Genomic DNA, 20,200 nt, shown 5'->3' on the forward strand with positions numbered 1-20,200 from the left:
TGTTCCTGCTAAACAGGTCAAGTTCATCCGCTCTGTCTGCCCACCAGAAACCACCCCAGTCCCAGCACTTGATAAATCTCAGCAGTGAAGAGTGGTTCCTGGAAGATGATAGGAGCAAAGCCCCAGGCCCACCAAAAGTCAGGAAGAAACCCAAAGCACCCACCCTGAAAAGGGGCACGCAGTCACCAATTCAGATGTTCCCCAACCAATCACCATTGTCCAGCCATGGGCAGATAATGGATGAATATTCTTTGTTTTCTCCAACAAAGTGGCAGCATATTGGATCCATCAACAAGCACTGACCAGGGTATAAGCTTCAACGTGCAAGTAGAGAAGCTTTACCATACCAGGAGCCGCTTACCTGCAGGGTGATTTCAAGAAAGGAGAGTGGACGTGGCCTTCTAAGCGAGGCAATCTCCTGGGTGAACCAGCTCAGTCTGTGGTTGCAGCTTGTTTATCTGCTTGCCTATTGGAAGGTGTGGTTCTTGCCCTGCGTGCACATGAATTGGGATCACAAGACACCTCTTTGTCGCTGTCACTTGGGGGATCTCTGATGGGCTGTGGCAAGTGGATGGAATCCAGTGAGTGCTGGCATGGACTGGCTTCCAGCCCGAGTCAGCTGCTGCTCTGTGACTGATGGTAAAGTTACTTAACTAATCCAAGGGGTTTGCCACCCCCCCCCCCCCATCTTTAGCTGATGATTATTATGTTCATTTTATTGGGTGCTATAGATATTATCCATTTCTGTATAAAATAGATGTAATATCATGAGCATTGAGGGCAGCCTTGCTAATTGTTTTAATTCTGCAATTAAATTTTTGCAATTAAATTACTGCAGGTTTGGTGCTTGCTAATACATTTAAATCAGCCCAATGAATTGGTTTTTTATACTAACAACACATTCTGAAAGCACGTGTTTCCCTTAAGAAGCATAGCATCTGTAACTGTTTTACTGAGCTATTTGGGTTTGGAAATGTGTTTATTACAAAAAATGCCACAGAGCCTGGTATGTCCTATGTAGTATTTGCCATGTAGGCTATTTATAAGACAAGTTATTTATAAGGAGAATCATTCATAAGGAAAGTCAGTCTGTGTTATTTATAAGGAAAAGCCAGGCTCATTATCTCATTTTATAGTTGGAGATTTTATAGCACAGGGACAAGTGAAACAGCTTTCCCAGTGTCCTGCAGCAAGTCCGATTTGTCCCAGCACATCCAGCCCTCTCTCCACTAAGCCACATGCTCCTCCTATTTATTCTTCTTCCCCCCACAACTCCACAACAAACAGGATAGTTCAGTTTTCTTGCATCCTTCCAGCTACAATCTACTGCAGAGGATACAACTTCCTAAGTAATGACGGATCTCCATAGAGATGCCCAACTTTTACAAGAACCCCATGTTTCTTGATTGATTTTCAAGACCAGTGTACACCTGCTAATCCCATTTCATGCAAAGCAAAGGAGACATTAATAGATTTGGCTGGTGGAGGTTAACAAACCCATCTTTGCCACTCACCATGGGCTATGCTTTCCTTCTCGTGGTTGAGAAACAGGGTGAAAACCTGTGGGTTCCAGAATGGTTCTGAGTTTTTGGGTGTCTTGTTTCCTCAATAAAATTCAAAGCTCTGCTACTCAATGCAGCCAACTCTAGGGAGAATTGAAAACACAGGGGAAAATATTGTCAGTGTTTGTCCCCAGTTAAATCACGACAGAGACTAACAGCTACTGAAACACAGAGTGTCCACATAGATGCAAGTAGACAGGCAAAGACTGCTTTACTGACAATGGCTTAGGCACTTTATATTGCCTCCTGGAAGCCTCCAGGATCTCCTCACCAAGATGCTCAGGAACAGCTCAACAGGAGGGGCAGGGGACATAATTCATGGCCTTTTCCCACCAGCTGCCGCAGGGTTTCTCTGTAACTTGGTAGGTAGGAGGAAGTTGCTCTGCTTTCACCATCAAATTAAATGTTGGCATCTCAGGGGGTTACAGCAAAATAAGTGATTTTGTCTTCATTTCTAGAGTAGCACAGTTTAGCTATGGCCACCCTGAGCAGATGCCTTGAGCTTGTTTCCATCTGCATCCCACATTTGCTGCCCATTGGGAAGCCTGGCCATACCTGCAGCATCCCTGGATGAAGTTGGTCATGACATGGTAAAGGACACAATGCACGGTCACCTCTTTAGCTCCACGACTTCATTCCCTTATAGAATCATAGAATAGTTAGGGTTGGAAAGGACCTTAAGACCATCCAGTTCCAACCCTCTGCCATGGGCAGGGATATCACACACTAAACCGTGTCACTAAATTATACTTAAATGCCAGGGGCTTTCATATCTTCCTGTTCTGACAGCAGAAACCTCTTCTTGTCCCGTTTACATAGGCAGTGAGAACATTTCATCTTTACAAACCAATAGTCACCACCTCATTCTCTAGGCTTGTCCTTAAACAAACCTTCTCAATCTTAGCATCAGACGTCCCTGCCCATGGCAGGGGGGGACTGGAACTGGATGATCTTAAGGTCCTTTCCAACCCAAACCATTCTATGATTCTATGGTTCTTTGCAGGACATGTTTTCAAAGCCTCTTCTCGGATCTGCTGCTCAGTTGTGAAACTTTCAGTTGGTATCCTGCCTTCCCCATGCCAGGAAAACCAAACTGGTCACTTGCATCGTACACCCAGCACCCTGCATTAGCTCTACCCTTTTTATGTAACAGCATCATACTCTTGCCTCCTGTTCAGTTCATGGCTCACGCTCCAATCTGCCTGTCTGCAGTAATGCCGCCTGGCCACTTATTCCCCATCTTCTCTTTGTGCTTCTGATTTCCTCCTCTAAGTGTAGCACTTTGCACTTTTCTGTACCGAGTTGTTGATTTTCTCCAATTTAGCAGGATCATTCTGAATTCTCAGTCCATCCGCCAAACTGTTTGCATCCTCTCCCAGCTCGATGATGTCTGCAGATTTTATGAGTACTCTTTATTCCCTCGTCACAGGTTGTTAATGAAAATACTGCATAAAATGGATTCCACACACAGATGTTGGAAGGACCCTGTTTGAAAATTCCTCCAAGTCTGACAGTGAGAAATTGAGAACGGGGTTGTAAAGCTGTTTTTTAACCAGTCATGTGCCTACTTTATGAGGATTTCATCTGAGCTGGGGTTCTTTCTTGTTTGCTTAGGAGAAAGTCATGTGGAATGGTGTCAAACCCTTGTGAGAATCAAGATGTATGACAACTCTTACTTCCTCCTTGCCTATGAAGAGGGGTATATAAAGCCCACACTCACCTAAGCTGAGAAGGGTATTTTTGTACAGGCTTGAACTGCTTTATCACTCTTCAATCTTCAGTTCAATTGCTACAATTCTTTTGTGTAGCCATAGCCCAAGTAATTGTCTCCAGTATCTCAATGATTAAAGCTCATTCAGAATTCCGGCAAGCTTCAATAAAACATTTTCCTCCCTCGCTACAACAATAGTCAGGGACCAGGGATTTTTTTTATCATTCCAAATTCAGCGAGGGAAAAGTTGGCGCTAACACACACAGAGCAGTGAAAAACTCCTTTGCAAAGCCACGGAGATGTAGGTAGGTTCTTGAAGCTATTTCCTACTTTGTAAAAGCCACACTCAAGGAAGCACATGGAAGTGTGATAACAGTTGTGTATGCCATCCATCTAATGATTTTAATTTATGCACTGTTCTGTACTACTATGAAACCCTGATGCAATCAGTGTCATTGCAAGAAAGCAAAGCTGTTCTTACAGATGAGTTACAAATTCTCATTAGCCATCAGATGTTGCATTAGACAAGTGTTTGCAATATCCTCAGTATATGATGCACTTTTTTGTGCTGTTTATTGGTCATCTATGTACTTTAATAGCCTCCAGCACCTCCGTATCCGAACAACTCAATCCCACATATCCTCATGTTAAAGAGTGGCTCACCTCTCTGAGATGCTTTTCTTTTTAGGGAAACTAGTACTTCATCTGAAGGAATGAATGGTTATGATTCTGTGATATTGGAAGTGACTAATCCAGTGTTGTAAATGGGATAAAGGGAAATGGAATGTATTTTGAGAACAAACAGTAATCATTGACACAGTAATTTGCATCCCTAGATGTTATAATAATGACTAAGTATCACTTCCCCTTGTTTGCATAAGGAAGAGGAGGCAGAGAAATCCAGTGATTTGACTAGTGCACCACCAGCAAGCCACTAAAAAGGAGAAGAGCTGAACGTAGATCGCTGTTCTTGCACCTTGTTTTCCTGTTCTCTGCTACACGTGTGGAATACAGCGCTATAAAAGGTGTGATCCCTTCCAGTACTAAGGACTCTGCAAGGTCTTCACTAGTTCATGCTGGAAACAGCCAACAAGAGTTGGTCAAGACTTGGGGTGGATTTAAAAGACATGGGGAGCAATGCATTTCCTTCTGAAGAGCTGGTTTGGGTAGTGAGTTGGGATATATGAGGTGCCAACAGCCTCAGTCTGTGCTGTCGTGCTGATGGAGCTAACATACTTTTGCTGCATAAGGAAACTTTATGCTCTTCAGAAATAGATTCCAATTGCGTGGATCAAAGAATATTCAGTGACCCTTCTGCTCCAGCTTACATGGATTTAGATGGGGAGTACTTGCTATGAGTGGATCCTAAAGGTGTGTTTGTATAGGGAGCAGCTCTGCACAAACATTTCTAGACAGGCAGTCCGTGGGAAGCCAGAGCCACTGCATCAGAGGGATGGAGCGTTCACAAGCTGGAAAGCAAATATGTTTAATGTCTTAATATTTTTAGGAGAAAATTAAGCACCTGTGGTGCAATCCGCTTTGTAGTGAATAAAAGGAGTGCAAAACATCATTGATAGTACTGGTGGTAGCATTCTAAAATCTTTCAATTTCACACTGGCTGCAAACCACAGAATCAGGGCAAATAGCAGTTAACACAACCTTTACTTAGCTTCTCCTGACAAATACAAAGCAAAGGGTGAGGCAGTCTCACACTGACATATGGCCAGATACAGGCAAGATTTACCTAGAAAAGGTAATCACTCTGTGTTCTCTTTGTGGGTCCAGAGAGAAGAGCAAAATGGGAAGATCTTACAGACTTCTCAGTCTGAGGATATAACAATCTTTAATAAGGGTCAGTCCTGCACCTTTCTGTAGTCCACATATCTAAACACAGGCATTAGACTTTACCTAATACACAAAATAGGAGTGTGTAGGGTCCAGTTACAGGCAGCAAAGGGCAGAAGAGCAGAGTATCTGGCTGCTGGTACATCTCAGGCAAGAGGAGTACCAGAGCTGATGCAGGCCAGGCTGTTTTGCCAGAGGGGTCATCCTGGCTCATCTTCGGGCAAGAGTCTTCATGTTTTAGGTTTGGTGGAAAAAAAAACCAAAACCCAACCAGTTTTAACCACCCCCACCTGACAGCTTTGCAGGTGAGCTGTACCTTCCTCCTGCTCCCTGCCTTTGCTTACAACTTAAGTGCTGCTGGGCCTGTGAGGTCTCCTGTGTGCGAATAACCCCACTGTGCTGCGGGTTGATTGTCACACTTTGGGCACCAGTGAGATGAAGAGGAAGAAATATCTGTTTCCATTTGAATAGGAGATCGGAAACTCAGGATTCTGACTCACTGCCACAGCACCAGATAACTGGGAACACCCTTCTCTTTTCTTCTGTGTTTTCCAGCTGGGTTTTTTGTCTCCTTTTCTTTCTTCTTTTCCTTCCCTCTCTCTCTCTCCCCTTACTATGTCTGAGTGTTTCTGTGACTCTTGGTTCTTCTTTCTGATTTTGCCTCCCTGGCCTCATTTCCCTTCCTTTTCTTTCTTCCTACACACTTCACTTCCTCTCCAGCTTTCCTCGTGGCTTGTTCTTCTCGAGTTCTCATTGTAAGTCCTTCTTTCCAAGCTTGTCCCTCTCACAGGCTATCGTAAGCCCGACTTCCCACAAGGAGGAGAGACAGAGACATTTTGCCTGGAGGGTGACATTGGCAGGGAAAGCTGGGGCCAGGGGAGTTCCAAGCAAGCAAGGAATAGGATGGAGGGAGAAGAAAGGAAGGGACACTCACCAGGATACAGAAGGAACAAGAAGAGGAAAGAAAAATTTCAAGGAAGAATGGGGGGAAAATGATGGGAAGCTAGGGAGGAGCATAAGCAAGAGCAAGGGGAAGTAGAAGGATGGGAGAGGTGCATTAGGAGGCAGGAGAGAATGCAGATTTCATGGGGGGAGCAAATAAAAGTAGAACAACACTTGCAGTGACAGAGGAGAGATTTAGATCAGACATTAGGAAGAAACTCTTTACTGTGAGGGTGCTGAGGCCCTGTAGCTTGCAATGCAAGCCCTACTTTGCTTTGTAGCACAGGGACTAATGTCACAGTGGTGTGTGACACTGCACACAGCCTGGGCGCAGGCATAAGAAGCCCATATACATTTGGACTTGGATATTTTTCTGCACTCCTTCCATCAGCTGCATGAAAGACTGACAGAGGTACTGCTTGGACCAGGGGTTTCACAGGGGATGAAGGCACAATGGATCCTCTCAAACAAAGAGAGTGACACAGAAGAGATGGTGCTCAGCACCATCAGCTGAGTTGCCTGGTACCTTCCCAAATCCAGACACCCAGAGACCTCCAAGCTCTGCTCTTCTGGCACCCACCATACTCGGGTATCCTGGCAGCCCCTTGGGCAACCTGTCCTCCACAAGCTGAGGTTCCCTGGTCCCTCTATATCACACAGTCCTACACACCAAGGACTAGTGTGCCTTGAACTAACTCACATCACCATCATGGTTGTACCCTGACCCTCAGTATTAGCATACTGAGGCCAATGGACTGAGGTCTGGAGACCCCCCTGAACGTTGAGTGGTCTGTGAGTGGTCCTCACAGAATAAATGCACTGAGTGTCCTTAATGTTAAATGGAGATGTCCCACATTTTCCCAAATGGAGGCTTAAGTGACACTTAACTGTAGCAGTCTAGGGTATCTTTCTTGAAGCATCACCCATATCCCTGAGACCAAGGAACCTCAGCTGGTCCCAAACCAAGCACCTCAGTCCCCTCGAAATTGATGTTACTGGTCCTTACATTAAAATGCTGAGGAATCTCCAAATCACATTCTTGTGGGCCTCAGTGCATGGCAGCACCTTGGACCACTCCGGATGCTGCTGTACTCCCAGGCACCATCCTGCCCCAGCCCACACAGTATTGAGATACCCCAGACCCAACACAGACAAGGACCTTCCTCACCCCACACCACTGGTGTCTCCCTCAAAGTGATACAGCCTGAGATGCCCCCATGAAACATGGAAAGAAGCAGCCAGCAGTGGTAGAGGACTCATTGCTGTATTCAATTTCTTCTTCCAGGTGAAGATAAGGACCATATCTGAATAATCTTAATGCAAGCTCTGTTCTGGCACAGGTGTATCCCCTCTGCAGACGTTAAGCCCAGGGTCAGAGGTGGCAGTAACAGTAAGATAGGTAATGGCAAAGGGCACATTTCCTCACTGTATGCAGTTTCAGACTGAGATAAGGGCTGGAGTTTGTTAATGCTGATGCTGCATATTATGTTTTCAGGGGTGGAAACAGTCTTTTCCTTAACTATTTGCACCATGTCCAAAACCCCCTCAGAATCAGGTGTTGCTGATGCTGCCCCATGACAAGCATTGTACGTGTGGGACAATCCCATCTTGCAGTGGAGAATCCCCCTGCTTCCCAGGACAAGCTCCTGTGCCTGTATCTTTCCAAAGCGCATCAAGGGGGCAGCTGTATCTTGAGCCAGAGGATGCAAAACGACACTATTATTTACCCATCTAATCACACCGTTTACCCTCAGTATTGAAACAGAGAAGGAGCCACTTAACTTTTCAGATGCCCAGTGGAGAAGCAGGTCAGACAGAGGCAGATCCCCCCAAGCAGTTCACACCAGCAGCCAAAGGGAGCGACACAATGAACCAGGAAGCCAAAAATCAGCTAAACCCCCTCAATCTCTGCTGCTTCTGCAGCTGCCTGATGCTGAAAAGGAGCCATCTCGATGCCAGAAGGAGATAATCCGCTGACAGGCGGTTATGCTGGTAAAGATAAATAACACGGGCTATTCGATCCCCTCTAAGGACTCTGCAGTAGAAAGGGTGTCACTTCCTACCCCTCAGTGCTTTACAAATAGCAGAGGACTGCTGAGGGGCTCAATGGGCTGGGAATGGGCTTTTAGCACCTCGATTTGGTTCTGTCTCAATCTGTGCAGGAGGCATTCCTTTTCCATGAGGGCAGGTAGAGTTTGAGGTCTCTCCCTTTATCCATCAAGGTTAATACTCCTCATGCCATCTTCTCATCTCTGCCAGGAGGGAGTCCCTAAAGAATTCCTAACTTTTGAGTGAATTCCCCACAAATATCCATGGTTATAATTACTCCCTGGCCCTCTAAGTTCAGGTTTGCTCATAGCGAAGCCCTAGGAAGCAGCAAGCATCCTATGCAAGGAGGAAAGACACGGTTCATGTGAAGCTAGGGAGTTAAAAATATACTTTGCCAAGTCTCAATATTATATTTAGTAGTGCTGTCGTTGCCATGGTCTGAGGATAAAGAAGGGCAAGTCTTGAAGGTAATATGTATCTATTATGAGATCAACCAGTACTGCTGGAAAACAAACCCAGCTTTTAGGCACAAAAGCCTTTCTTTAGGTCCAAACTGGAAGCTGCAAATTTCACACAGATATTTGTAAATAGAATTTTATTCTTGTTATAATAGGCACTGATTCCTCTCCTAAGTGCTGTCACACAGGATGTTTCATCTCCCCGACTTCAGATATCCCATCAGGAATGAGGGATCCACTGCTCCTCAGAGTACACCTGGTGCAGAGAGAAGGCTTTGGAAAGAGGGGTCAATTTTTAGTCCTGAGAGTAACACCTGAGGTGGGAATGAATCAGCCCAGCAGCCATCCTCAACAGAGGTACATCATACACATTAGCTAAGCCATTTACAAACACATGCCCTCATTCCTGGCAATAAAACCTTAAGTCTGTGATGCTTTCTGAACTCTTCCCTCTCCTCTTCCTCTTCCTCCTCCTCCTCCTCTATGTAGCAGTGGCCCCTAGTGGATGCTGCTGGTTGAGTCGACCCTGGTCTCCATATCCCCAGGGAAGAGGTTGGCTGGGATGGGAGCTGCTGGGTGCCTGCCCACATCGGGCAGCCCTGGGCCTGCTCCTGTCCAGCACCACCTGCCTGTATTTCAAGTGGCAGGGAGCAAGGATGCTCTTTTGGTTTAGGAGGGATGTGTAGCCCTTTTCCTCCATAGCCTTCCAACTGCCCCCTTATGTGATTCCTGTTTGAACAGTGTGTTTTATTAACAGATAAACTGCTTCTTATTCCAATGAAGGTGATATGAATGGCAATCTAAGGCCTGTTTTCATTCTCAGAAGAAAAAACCCCAACCCACAGTACAAGAATGTTCACTCTATTCAAGTAAAGCCTATATGCCATTGGCACACATGGATAGAGAGGAAGCCTTGTGCACTGATTTCTTCTTATCCTCCACCAAAATATTACTACTTCCTTTATTCCTGAACTCATGAAAGTGACAATACTAAAGGAGACCAAAGATGCATCATTTGTCACAGCCTTTCTCTGATAACATCCCAACTTGGGTACTTAGGAGGACTGTGAGAAATGGGGTGCATCCAGAAGGATCTTCCTCCTGGAAGCCTCTGGCAATCAGTGGTAAAAGGGCTTGCTGACTGTGGTAGGTTTGTTTCATCCCTTTCTGAACATATTCATACTTTCAGGCCCCATGAAATCTTGCAGTGATGAGTTCCAAATGTAATTATGCATCAAGGAAAAAGGTATTGCTTTTTGTTTTAAACATTGCCTAATCATTTCACTCAGTGCCTTACTCTTGCATCTTGAGGAATGGTGAACAACCGCTCCCCATTCTCTTTCTCCATGCCACTCTCCATTAGCAGGTCTCTTATGTTGCTTCTCAGTTTTCTCTTATTTCAGCTGAAAAGTCCTAGTCATAGAATCATAGAATAGTTAGGGTTGGAAAGGACCTTAAGATCATCAAGTTCCAACCCTCCTGCCATGGGCAGGGACACCTCACACTAAACCATGGCACCCAAGGCTCTGTCCAACCTGGCGTTGAACACTGCCAGGGATGGAGCACTCACAACTTCCCTGGGCAACACATTCCAGTGCCTCACCACCCTAACAGGAAAGAATTTCCTCCTTATATCCAATCTAAACTTCCCCTGTTTCAGTTTTAACCCATTACCCCTTGTCCTGCCACTACAGTCCTGTCATGGTTTAAACCAAACCAGACAACTCGTTCACTCACTTCCCTGCCCCTTACTTCCTCTCCCCCTGCTCCTGGCGGGACAGAGAGGAGAACTGAAAGAATGCAACTCCCACAGGTTGAGACAAGAACAGTTTAGTAACTAAGGTATAACACAAATCACTACTGCTACCACCAATGATAATAATGGTAAAGGAAATAACAAGGGAAGAGAATACAACATCTCACCACCAGCCGACCGATAACTCGCCCCCCCCCCCCCCAACTCGCCCCCCCCCCCCCCCCCCCAGCCCGACCAAGCACTGACCGATACCTTCTCCAACCCTGCAGTCTCCCAGCCCTTCCGGGTAACCCCCAGTTACATCCTGGGCATGACGTGCTGTGGTATGGAATACCTCTTTGGCTATCTTGGGTCAGGTGTCCTGTCTCTGCTTCCTCCCAGCTTCCCCTCCTCCCTGGCAGAGCATGAGGCTCACAAAGTCCTTGGCCAAACCAAAACATCATTGTTATCAGCTCTGTTCCCAAGCCGAAAGTCAAAACACAGCACTGCACCAGCTACCAAGAAGGAGAAAAATGACTGCTACTGCTGAACCCAGGACAAGTCCCTAATGAAGAGTCCCTCCCCAACATCCCTATAGGCCCCCTTCAGATACTGGAAGGCTGCTATGAGGTCTCCATGCAGCCTTCTCTTCTCCAGGCTGAACAGCCCCAACTTTCTCAGCCTATCTTCATACAGGAGGTGCTCTAGTCCCTGATCATCCTCGTGGCCTCCTCTGGGCTGGTTCCAACAGTTCCATGTCCTTTTTATGTTGAGGACACCAGTCCCTACATATTTTTCCTCAAGGTGAATGTTATTCCCTATCCCTTATGTTGCCTTTCTAATTCTAGTGTATTTTTGAAACACCATCCTTCAGCTTGCTCTGATGGGTTGGGCACGCAATGGTTTCATAAGTAGGAAAATACTAGTAGTATATAGTAGTATAGTATATATGCTATATACTATTGTAGTATATAGTAGTACAGTATATATGCTATATACTATTGTAGTATATAGTAGTATAGTATACTTATAGTATAGGAGTAGGAAAATAGGAAAACTTCCATAGGATTTTATAGACTTCAGACTGCTCCCAACTCCTTGTTTAACAACCTGGCTGATGGCAAGCACTGCGTCAATGCTTTCAGAAGCCCTGCTGATACTAGCAGCGAGACTAAGGTGACCTGGAACTTTGCAAGGCTTTCCAACTATCACAGGCTTTTATTTATCCACTCCGGTGTTTCCAAGTCCATTGCAAGAGAAACTAATCAAATTATGTCATGTTTCCACTTGATTGCCTAACAGAGTTTTGTAAGAAACAGCCTTTTCATTCTGTCCCTCCTAGTGAGAGAAAGATACATTTATGCTTACATGTACGATTCATATAGGGAAGCGATGCCAATGAGATCTGTGAATATATTGACATCATCTAACTGTCTTTTAGCTGAAAAGCATAATGCTCATGTATCTTACTGTTTTTAATCGATTTTGAGCACAAAGAATGTACAAACAGGCTTAATTGCTGAATTCCCTAACTCTTGAGTGATATATTTTGCAACTTGCCTATCACTCAAACAACAGAAGACTTGAGTGGAAGATATTAAAATCAATTATAAATAAAGTATCTGTGTAGACCTCTCTCTACATACACATGCCTCTGGATTTATGATGCAGTAGCTGTATTGGAAGACATGACTAAGTATAAAGGGCATCGTCTTGCTGTGCAGATGCCTTCCATGTCTGTCAGCTTTATTGACTGTTTCTTGATCTTTCTTTGCCCCTTCCCACTCTATTTGAAATGGAGCTGGATTCAACTCTGGATTATCTGAGAAAGCAGCAAGACAAGATAATGCATCCAAAGCAGAAATCCAGGAATAGCCAGGCCTGCCTGGAAGGTCAGAGAAGAGGGTGTCATGCCATTGGGAAGGATTGGTGGCCACAGGGGATGTGATGGGCAGGGGACCACAGTTCCAGAAGATACAACACAGTGATGCTGCAGGAACACTGCAGCGCTGCCACGAGCCCATGCTAGTTCAGTGTCAGTCACCTCAGGGGTATCTGCACCCACGATACAGTTAATCCCAGATAATCTCGAGTTGACTAACACTGTTTGTTGTTAGGCCATGAAAGCCCACTCTGAATCCCTGTACTGGCACTGACCTCTCTGTCCACTGAGTCATCATTAGCTCTTACTCCTGCATGCAAAGCCAGGCACGGCTTCGCTCCCCATCCCTCCTTCGTAACAGTTGTACAAGAGTAAAACAGCCTCTTTTGTAGTTTCACAGCTCCTCTTCCTTCCCCTGACCCTACGCTGGGCCACTTCTCAGCACAGTGAAGTCAGGACAACATGTAATATACACATGGAATTTCAATAGTTTAATACTCCCCAAAGCTTACTACTTCTGCACTGCTCTCAAACACCAGTGCTCTTCTTGCTATGTCATTCTACAGGAGAAGATGCTGTTCAGCTGGGAGTCCCAAAATGGCAGCTCAAACATACACACAGTCAAATACTTAAAATTAACCGATTTTTAGGTGCTCCATTCACTCAGATCCCAGGCTCTTTATGTATCATAGAATCATGGAATGGTTTGGGTTGGAAAGGACCTTAAAGCTCATCCAGTTCCAAACCTACTGCCACGGGCAGGGACACCTTCCACTAGACGAAGTTGCTCAAAGCCCCATCCAACCTGGCATCGAACACTTCCAGGGATGGGACATCCACTGTATCTAGTGATATGGAAGGATTTAGGGGACAAATTTATGTAAGCATTTTTGAAATCCATAATTATTATTTGTCATTGAAGTCCTTAACATCTTGAAATTATCATCAGCACATAACTTTCCTAGGGCACCTTGCTTTCCTGCCTCTCCCCTGTAGTGCCTTTCTACATTGCATGTTCTTTGGGGTAGGCTCTGCTTTATCATGTCTCACCTGCAAGGTGCCAAAATGACCACTAACACCTAAAAGAACTAAAAAAGAAATTATATCCTGTCTACTGGTGGTGGTGTTGGTGGTATAATTTCCTTTGGTGGGTCCTTAAAAACTTACTCAGCAGCTTCATTTTCAATCACAGCTTTCCAGTTCTACTCAACTTTATCCCCTCCAAGCTCCCTAAAAACAGAAGTGAGAGAATTGTGCTGAAGGCATCTGGAGAAGGGTAGTCTGATGGAGACTAGATATTCCTAATCACAGTGGTGCAACAATCTCCAGGTGAAACATTAAGTGGGGTGACCGATGTGACAACAAATCAGCCTGAATTAGGGGTATCATGTGGTTTAACAAAAAGGGTGATGAGCCAAAAAGAGCTTCTTTTACCCGATGAGCTGCATTTGCTCCTAGGATACTTCATAGTGCTGGCTTAAAAATGAGAAACTGTTCCCTGGACCGTTTGCATCTTGGCACACAATTTCCAGCTCATTGTGATTCTAAACAGTGTACGGGATCTGTAAGCGTGCTTAGTCAGCCCGGGCAGCCACCTGAGAGCCATGAGCAATGTCCCCTTTATGACTGCTCACATCTACTTAAAGAGAAAAGATAAAAAAAGGGTGAGGAAACCCATTCCTCTAGATTCCCAGAGCCAGTATCGCTGCTCACATATGCCTCCAATCTGGAAGCAGGCAGACCACCTGCAGATGCACCTCCACAAGTGGAGAGCAATGGCCTGTGAAAGGTAAGAGACAAGGGGCACTCTGGCCTCCCCAAACTGCAGGTCTGATATGGAATTACTGGTTGAAATAGCCAGCATTTTGCTGGAGGTCAGCAGATAAGGAGCTGCCAACCTCCCTAACTTCACATACCGTAACCTTACTGTGACTGGAACCCTAAGAGGGGAGCAAAGGGAGAGCTCGGGGGGCTGGTGGCAGGTACAAGATGATAGTGGCTCTTCACAGGTTACCCCCTGCTCTCTGGTGCAACAGGCCAGGCTACCCTCTGAGCTGCACTCCTCTGCTTTGTATGAAGTAACCGGTATCTCTGGTAAGCAAAACAGTAAGTGATAAGGGGAAGAGAAAGCGAGACAGTCATCCTCTCAAGGCTAACCTTGGGAGAGCTCGCATGCCCAGTGAAATCCCGCTGCAGGCACGATGCTGTGCTGTGCTGACAGGCCTTCCCTGGCAAAACATGAATTTTGCAAAAGGCACAGGGCGGCACAAAGGCTGAATTACCTTCCCTGGAATACAGATCCCAGGCAAGGCACTCCTATGACTGTTTTAACTCTACCTCCCAGGCACAGCATCTGAGGAACGAGATTTGCAGCTACATCGCTCCCAGCTGGACGAATGGACCACTGCTGAGTGAACAAGTCCTTTTGGATGGGCCAGGGTAAGCAGAGGTCTGCTTCATTAGCTCCTGTGCAAGGCAATAATCCACGGTCGGAGTCATAGGTTGCTGTGTTAAGCCACACAGTTTTACTTAGGCTGATGTCCTTACTGGTGTCATGTTTTCAGGCTGTGGCCCCAACTGGTAGTCTAAACCGTCTGCTTAATTTTCCTTATCATCTGGAAGTGAGTGATGCCCTGTCCTTCCCAGACCCTGGGAAGAGGAAGGTATCTGCTTGCAGAAGGATTTCTTTGCCTGGATCCCCGCTGGAGAGATAACCCCATGTTCAAACACGGATGAGAAAACCAGGCAGGTTCCCGACTGTTTTCATAGGCTGGGGTATGTCTTGCCTGAAACGGTCTTACAGCTTTCTCTTTAAAGCATGGCTGCAGAGGTTATCTCCCCTCTTACTTGCAGCCATTCAGCATCCCTGCCAAAAGCAGTGAAAACCAGCAACAGGCAAGTAACTAACTCCTGGTTTATCTTCTAAGGTAGTTTTGGTTCAGAAAACCAGCGGAAGAGAAGGTGCTGTGTGGCTGCTCCACTGCCAACTTGACCTCTGTAACCTGTAGCTCAGGAGCCTTTGCACTTGCTAATTCCTTTTAACACGAGTTGCTACAAGACTGTTCCTGCATGTGACTAATGTCTTCTCGGATGTTGCTCTAAGTGTTCTCAGAAAAGAGCACTGTAAGATGGGCTGGCTGTAGCAAAGCTAGCATGCTATGATGCAACTTGTTGTTTTGAACATACAGTACAGTAACCATCAGTAATGACAGTCGATTACTCTCAAGATGCCCCTCCAAGCATACTTTACACAGACGGCGCTTCCTTCTCTGAAATTCACCCAGACTGGTGAAAGAGCATTCAATGAGCAGCAGCATCGAGCAGCTGCCTGCAAGTTCTCATCAAAAGCCTCTTGATTTTTGTGACTTCTCCACTAGCTTTGGAAAGAGTTGACCTGTACTTGTAAGAGCTCCTAGGAAACAAACTGGGCAAAGCGAGCATTCAGGGTGATGTGATCAAGGAGACAGTGGAAAAGCCAAACCAAGGTACGACTTTTGATGAGCAGCATGAAGACCGCATTTGGAGGCAGAAGTACGGAGGGCAACTTGTGCAGTAAGACTCAGAAAGCTAAGGAGAGAATTCTTTTCTTAGGCTTCTAGCAAGATTTCCTTTCACTGCCAAGGAAAGGGCACTCGAGATCTCTGTACAAAGCCAACAACCAACTGGTTTACTCAAGCGTGTGTAGCGGTGCATCGGATGCTACCATTGCTTCTACATGACGCCATACATGACACCACTTCTAATGCTGCTAGAAACTGGATACCATACATACAGCTACAGAGGTCCTTTTTGCTGGTCTCATACATGACACCACTTCTAATGCTACTAGAAGGTGGGCACCATACATACGGCTATGGACGCCCTTTCTGCTGATGTGGAAATGAAGCTGGGAACCATGGAGGCTGGGACCACTCCATCATCACAAGTCTGAACAAAGGAGTAGTGTTCATAGAATAGCTAGGGTTGGAAAGGACCTTAAGATCATCAAGTTCCAACCCCCCTGTCATGGGCAGGGACACTTCACACTAAATCACATCACCCAAAGCTGTCCAGCCTGGCCTTGAACACTGCCAGGGATGGAGCATTCACAACTTCCCTGGGCAACCCATTCCAGTGCCTCACCACCCTTACAGTAAAGAACTTCTTCCTTATATCCAATCTAAATTTCCCCTGTTTAAGTTTTAACCCGTTACCCCTTGTACATGTACCGTTATTAAAGGAAAAACTCCCAGCATACTTATAATGCTCAGGATCTATGGCTTAAACTGCCAAGTTTGGGGTATAAAAGGGGCTGAGCACACCACCTGCGAGCCAAAGGTCAGTGTGGGTAGCATGCAGTGAGTGTACCAGGTATCGCGAGATGCCTGTCACAGCCTCAGTTCTAAGACAAACCATGCACAATTTCTTTGCACATCTACAGCAGCAGCTAACGGTTATTTTTTTGGCTTTGAACTTTGTCCAAAGTTCATCTCCAAAACAAACTTCAGTCAAAGTGCCCGTATCGACTCCTCAGCAGAATAAACATGCTGAATCTCTAATAACGTTTCAGCACTCGTGCTCACTTCTTTCAACCTGCTTCTTAACCAGAAAGATAAAACCCAGTGAAATAAACAGCCTTTACTTGGGATTTGTTTTTCTGGTGCCTCTATCAAAGGCTCTGAAGGACAAAAGCAACTCCTGTCTGGTTGTTTTCAGAGTAAGCCGACTGCTTGTTTTACTTCAAACCTTAACTGAAGGTAACGTGAAAATCCAGGCTGTTGTTGGGTTCTAACACTCGGGCTCTGCAACTTGAACCACTGGTAGTAAAGTTTACACAGAGGGGGGAAATATGAGTATTTGGAGGGGTTTAAGAATTGGTTATGGAGTTGAGGCTGGAGGGGTGAGAGGAAGGAAGGGGCTGGATGTAACTGCAGTAAACTAATGTATGATTGGATGGCAATCAACCTGACCCTGGTATTGCTTGATCTGAGTGGCTATAAAGTACAAAGAACTATTAAAAGCAAACACAGTATTATTAACAATCCTGTAATATTTTTATTGCACTGACCGTAACACTTCTTGTCACAGTTGGACATGTTAGAAAACCTATTGTGAAGGCCACTAGTTTTTTTGGTAGTCCAGTGGTATGTGACCTTACCTATTAACCCATGATGTGCACCTTTCAGTAGCTATTTGATGGTGTTTTCTGTGGTTTTATGTTTTTTAGTTCTCCATCAACTCTGCTTTTCAGATTCAGGCTTGTAAAAAAAAAGCAAAACAAGTTTATAAAAAACAGGGGATAGGAAGAATTCCCTCAAAAAGCCAAACAAAATGAAAATGGAAAACAAGGGCATTTTTGGAGGACTCCATTTGCTTCGTACGTTTTCCTTTTTGTGCCCTTAAGGTTTGCGTCTTCAGGCTCTTATTTACAAACCCACAGGCTAGAAGTTTAATGAAACAAAAATAACCTCAAGTTTCTCACACAACTGTATGGGCCCAGGAGCTACAGCTTTAAGAAAGGCACCAAGTTAAGTTCACAATTCAAATCCCACAGAACTTGTTGACCAATTAACAGTAATTAAATAAGCTACAGCTTGGTAGCCCCATTTTTTGACTGTGGAGGGGGTACCTTGCTGTAACCCCCCCTCACATCGAGCACACCAGAATCCTCCAGATGATAACACTGCGCATTATTGCCCAATTATGACGAGTCCCCGAGTTACTCATCACAACTGCTTTATGGATTTAGTTTCACAACATAATGAGTTCATTGCAGTTTCCTGAAGCATCTGCAGAGATAATGCAAACACTTACTTTTCTTCCCAACTTGTGAAAGCTGCGAAGGAATAAAGTGATGCGAGAGGATATTAAAAAGAAGAAATAAATCATTTTTGCATTGCATCAACCCCCAGCTTTCTGTAAGAGCTTGTGCAAATCCCGCAGCGTCCAGAACATGTCCCACTGCTTCATAGCAATGGTGGCTCCGAGATAAAGGCAAGGTTTGGGGTAATTCTGGGACTCCAAAGAAATTCAGAAGCCGGAGGCATACGCCACGGCTGGAAGTTAAGCTGGTTTATTGCAGGTAAGGACTGATCCTGCTTGGGTTTGGGCAGCCCCCAGCATCTGAATGCCTAGGAACTGGGGGGGCACAGCGGCCCCACGCTGCTCTTTCACGGGAGGACGGACACAAAAACACCCAAGGGGCACTGTGCACCCCAAATCCTGATCCTGTTGCCAGCAATCCCCAAAGCCGATCTCACGGTTGTTCTCCTTTTGCCTCAACAGGCACCGCAGGGTGAGATGCGTGATGTATAACTTCCCCGCTTGGAACCTGCCTGGGAAACTTTGTGACTCGCCGAGATTTATTTTTGCCTTTTGGGAAGGGGATTTAAAGAGGAAGAAATAAAATAAAAGGAAATAAAAGGTAAACGCAAAAAGGCGATGAAAGCTGTCGAGCAGCCCGAAAGCAAATGGCAGCATCACCCAGCGCCGGAGCAGAAGTTAATCAATAAATAACCGAACCCCGCTGCATGAGGCGGAAAAGCGGCGGCGGAAAGAAGGGAAAGAGAGAAGAGGGAAAACCCTCCCCGGGCCCGCGAGCGGGAGCGCGGCTCCTGCCAGGAACACGGCGGTGCCGGCGGGAGGGAGGGAGCGGCGGGGACGGGATGGGATGGGAGCAGGGCTCGGGATGCGAGGAACACCGCTCTTCCCCCCCGCCGCAGCTTCCTGCGCCCCCCCCCACCCCCGGCCCTGTTGCATCAACTTCCTGTGCGGAGCCCCTCGCGCGCGGCTCCTCCCGCCCCAGCTTCCTGCGCGCGCTCCCGCGCCCGCGCTCCCGCACGGGCGGGCGGGGGGAAAGAGACGGGAGAGGGAAGGAGGGAGGGAGGGGAAGCGGCGGGGGGGGTCGGCCCGCTCACTGTTCCCCCCCCCAGTCACCCCCTTCCATCCATCCATCAATCCCTCCCTCCCTCGGCCGTGCGCCTCCCGCCCGGTGCCGGTGGTGCGGTGCCGTTGAGGTGCGGTGCGGCCGCCCGGTGCCGTGTCGCCCCCCCCCCCTCCTCCATCGCCGCTCCGGCAGAGTTTGGTGCCCTACTTCACTCTACTTTAGTTTCACTCACTTTACATCCGGGCTTTTTCCCTAGGCAATGGGGGCCGCAGCACTACCCGTTCCTTAGGCAAAGGGAAATAAATTCGCCGCACCGACACGTCAAGTAGTCCCCCTCAGGAGGAGACGCTGAGCCCGCCCTCTACTCCGCTACACGCACACACACGCCCCCCCCCCCCCCCCCACCTTTCCCTTCTCCTCTTCATCCTCCTCAACCCGGCCCCGCTATGGCGGTGGAGGATGATGAAGGGGAGGGCGTGGACCCGCCGGTCCGGTCTTCCCCTCGTTTCCCCCCGCGGGTCTCCGTCGGCGGGCCGGGGACGCGCGCGGCGGCGTGTCGGGAGCGCGCCTCAGGCAGGCAGGGAGGGAGGGAGGGAGGGAGGGAGGCCGGCGGCGGAGGGATCCGCAAGCAGTGCTGCGGCCGGGCCGGGTGAATGGGATTGAAGAAGAGTTCAGCTTCTCGGCTTGTTTTTGTGTCACAGTTTGTCTCCTCCTGCGCCTCGCCGGCTTCGTGCCTCCCTCCCCGCCCGCACCCTCCTCCCCTCCGCAGGACGAGCCCCCCGCGGACAGGGGGAAGGAAAAGGACCCCACAGAGGCGAGAGCGAGCGAAGAGGAGGAGGAGAAGGGAGCAACCTACCATCTTCCACTCCCCGCTTAGCTTAAAGAAAGTGAGAGGAGGAGAGAGGCGCCCAGAAGAGGGGGACAGGGAGGCCCGGAGGAGCGGCGGCGCCGGCACCCTCCCCCTATGAAGAAGAGTCCTCCCCCTCACACAGAGGTCCTGCCAGGGGGACCCGGGCCGGCCCGCACCAGCACCGCCGCCGCCAGCAGGGTGTAGTATCCCACCTTTCGGATTCTCCTCCTCCTCCTCCTCTTCCTCCTCCTCCCTGTCCTCCCCTTCCCCCCCCATCCCTCCCACCGCGGGGCCGCCGCAC

The 20,200-nt window shown here is 47.3% G+C and overlaps 1 protein-coding gene and 1 long non-coding RNA gene across 10 annotated transcripts in view; one reads left to right on the forward strand and one right to left on the reverse strand.

The window, feature by feature from the left end:
* Positions 1-365: 365 nt before the first annotated feature.
* Positions 366-19,587, reverse strand: LOC133273763 (uncharacterized). Its single transcript, XR_009744932.1, has 3 exons — positions 19,282-19,587; positions 1,515-1,645; positions 366-627 (listed from the first exon to the last, which is right to left on the reverse strand). It is a non-coding gene; the product is annotated as an uncharacterized LOC133273763 (long non-coding RNA).
* Positions 19,588-19,687: 100 nt separating this feature from the next.
* Positions 19,688-20,200, forward strand: part of PHF21A (PHD finger protein 21A) — a 131,332-nt gene continuing 130,819 nt past the window's right edge. For 5 of the 9 annotated variants that reach the window (XM_061462262.1, XM_061462266.1, XM_061462272.1 and 2 more), the window contains exon 1: positions 19,689-20,097. The gene's annotated coding sequence lies outside the window, so the exon portion shown is untranslated. Of the gene's footprint in view, positions 20,098-20,200 lie in introns of all 9 variants that reach the window. The other 4 variants (XM_061462269.1, XM_061462271.1, XM_061462267.1 and 1 more) reach the window with 2 other exon arrangements.

The sequence above is a fragment of the Pezoporus flaviventris genome, unplaced genomic scaffold, assembly GCF_033815535.1.
Source record: "Pezoporus flaviventris isolate CSIRO_AGI_PZ_B2104156 unplaced genomic scaffold, CSIRO_AGI_Pfla_v1 ptg000035l, whole genome shotgun sequence".
Classification (NCBI taxonomy): Eukaryota; Metazoa; Chordata; class Aves; order Psittaciformes; family Psittacidae; genus Pezoporus; species Pezoporus flaviventris.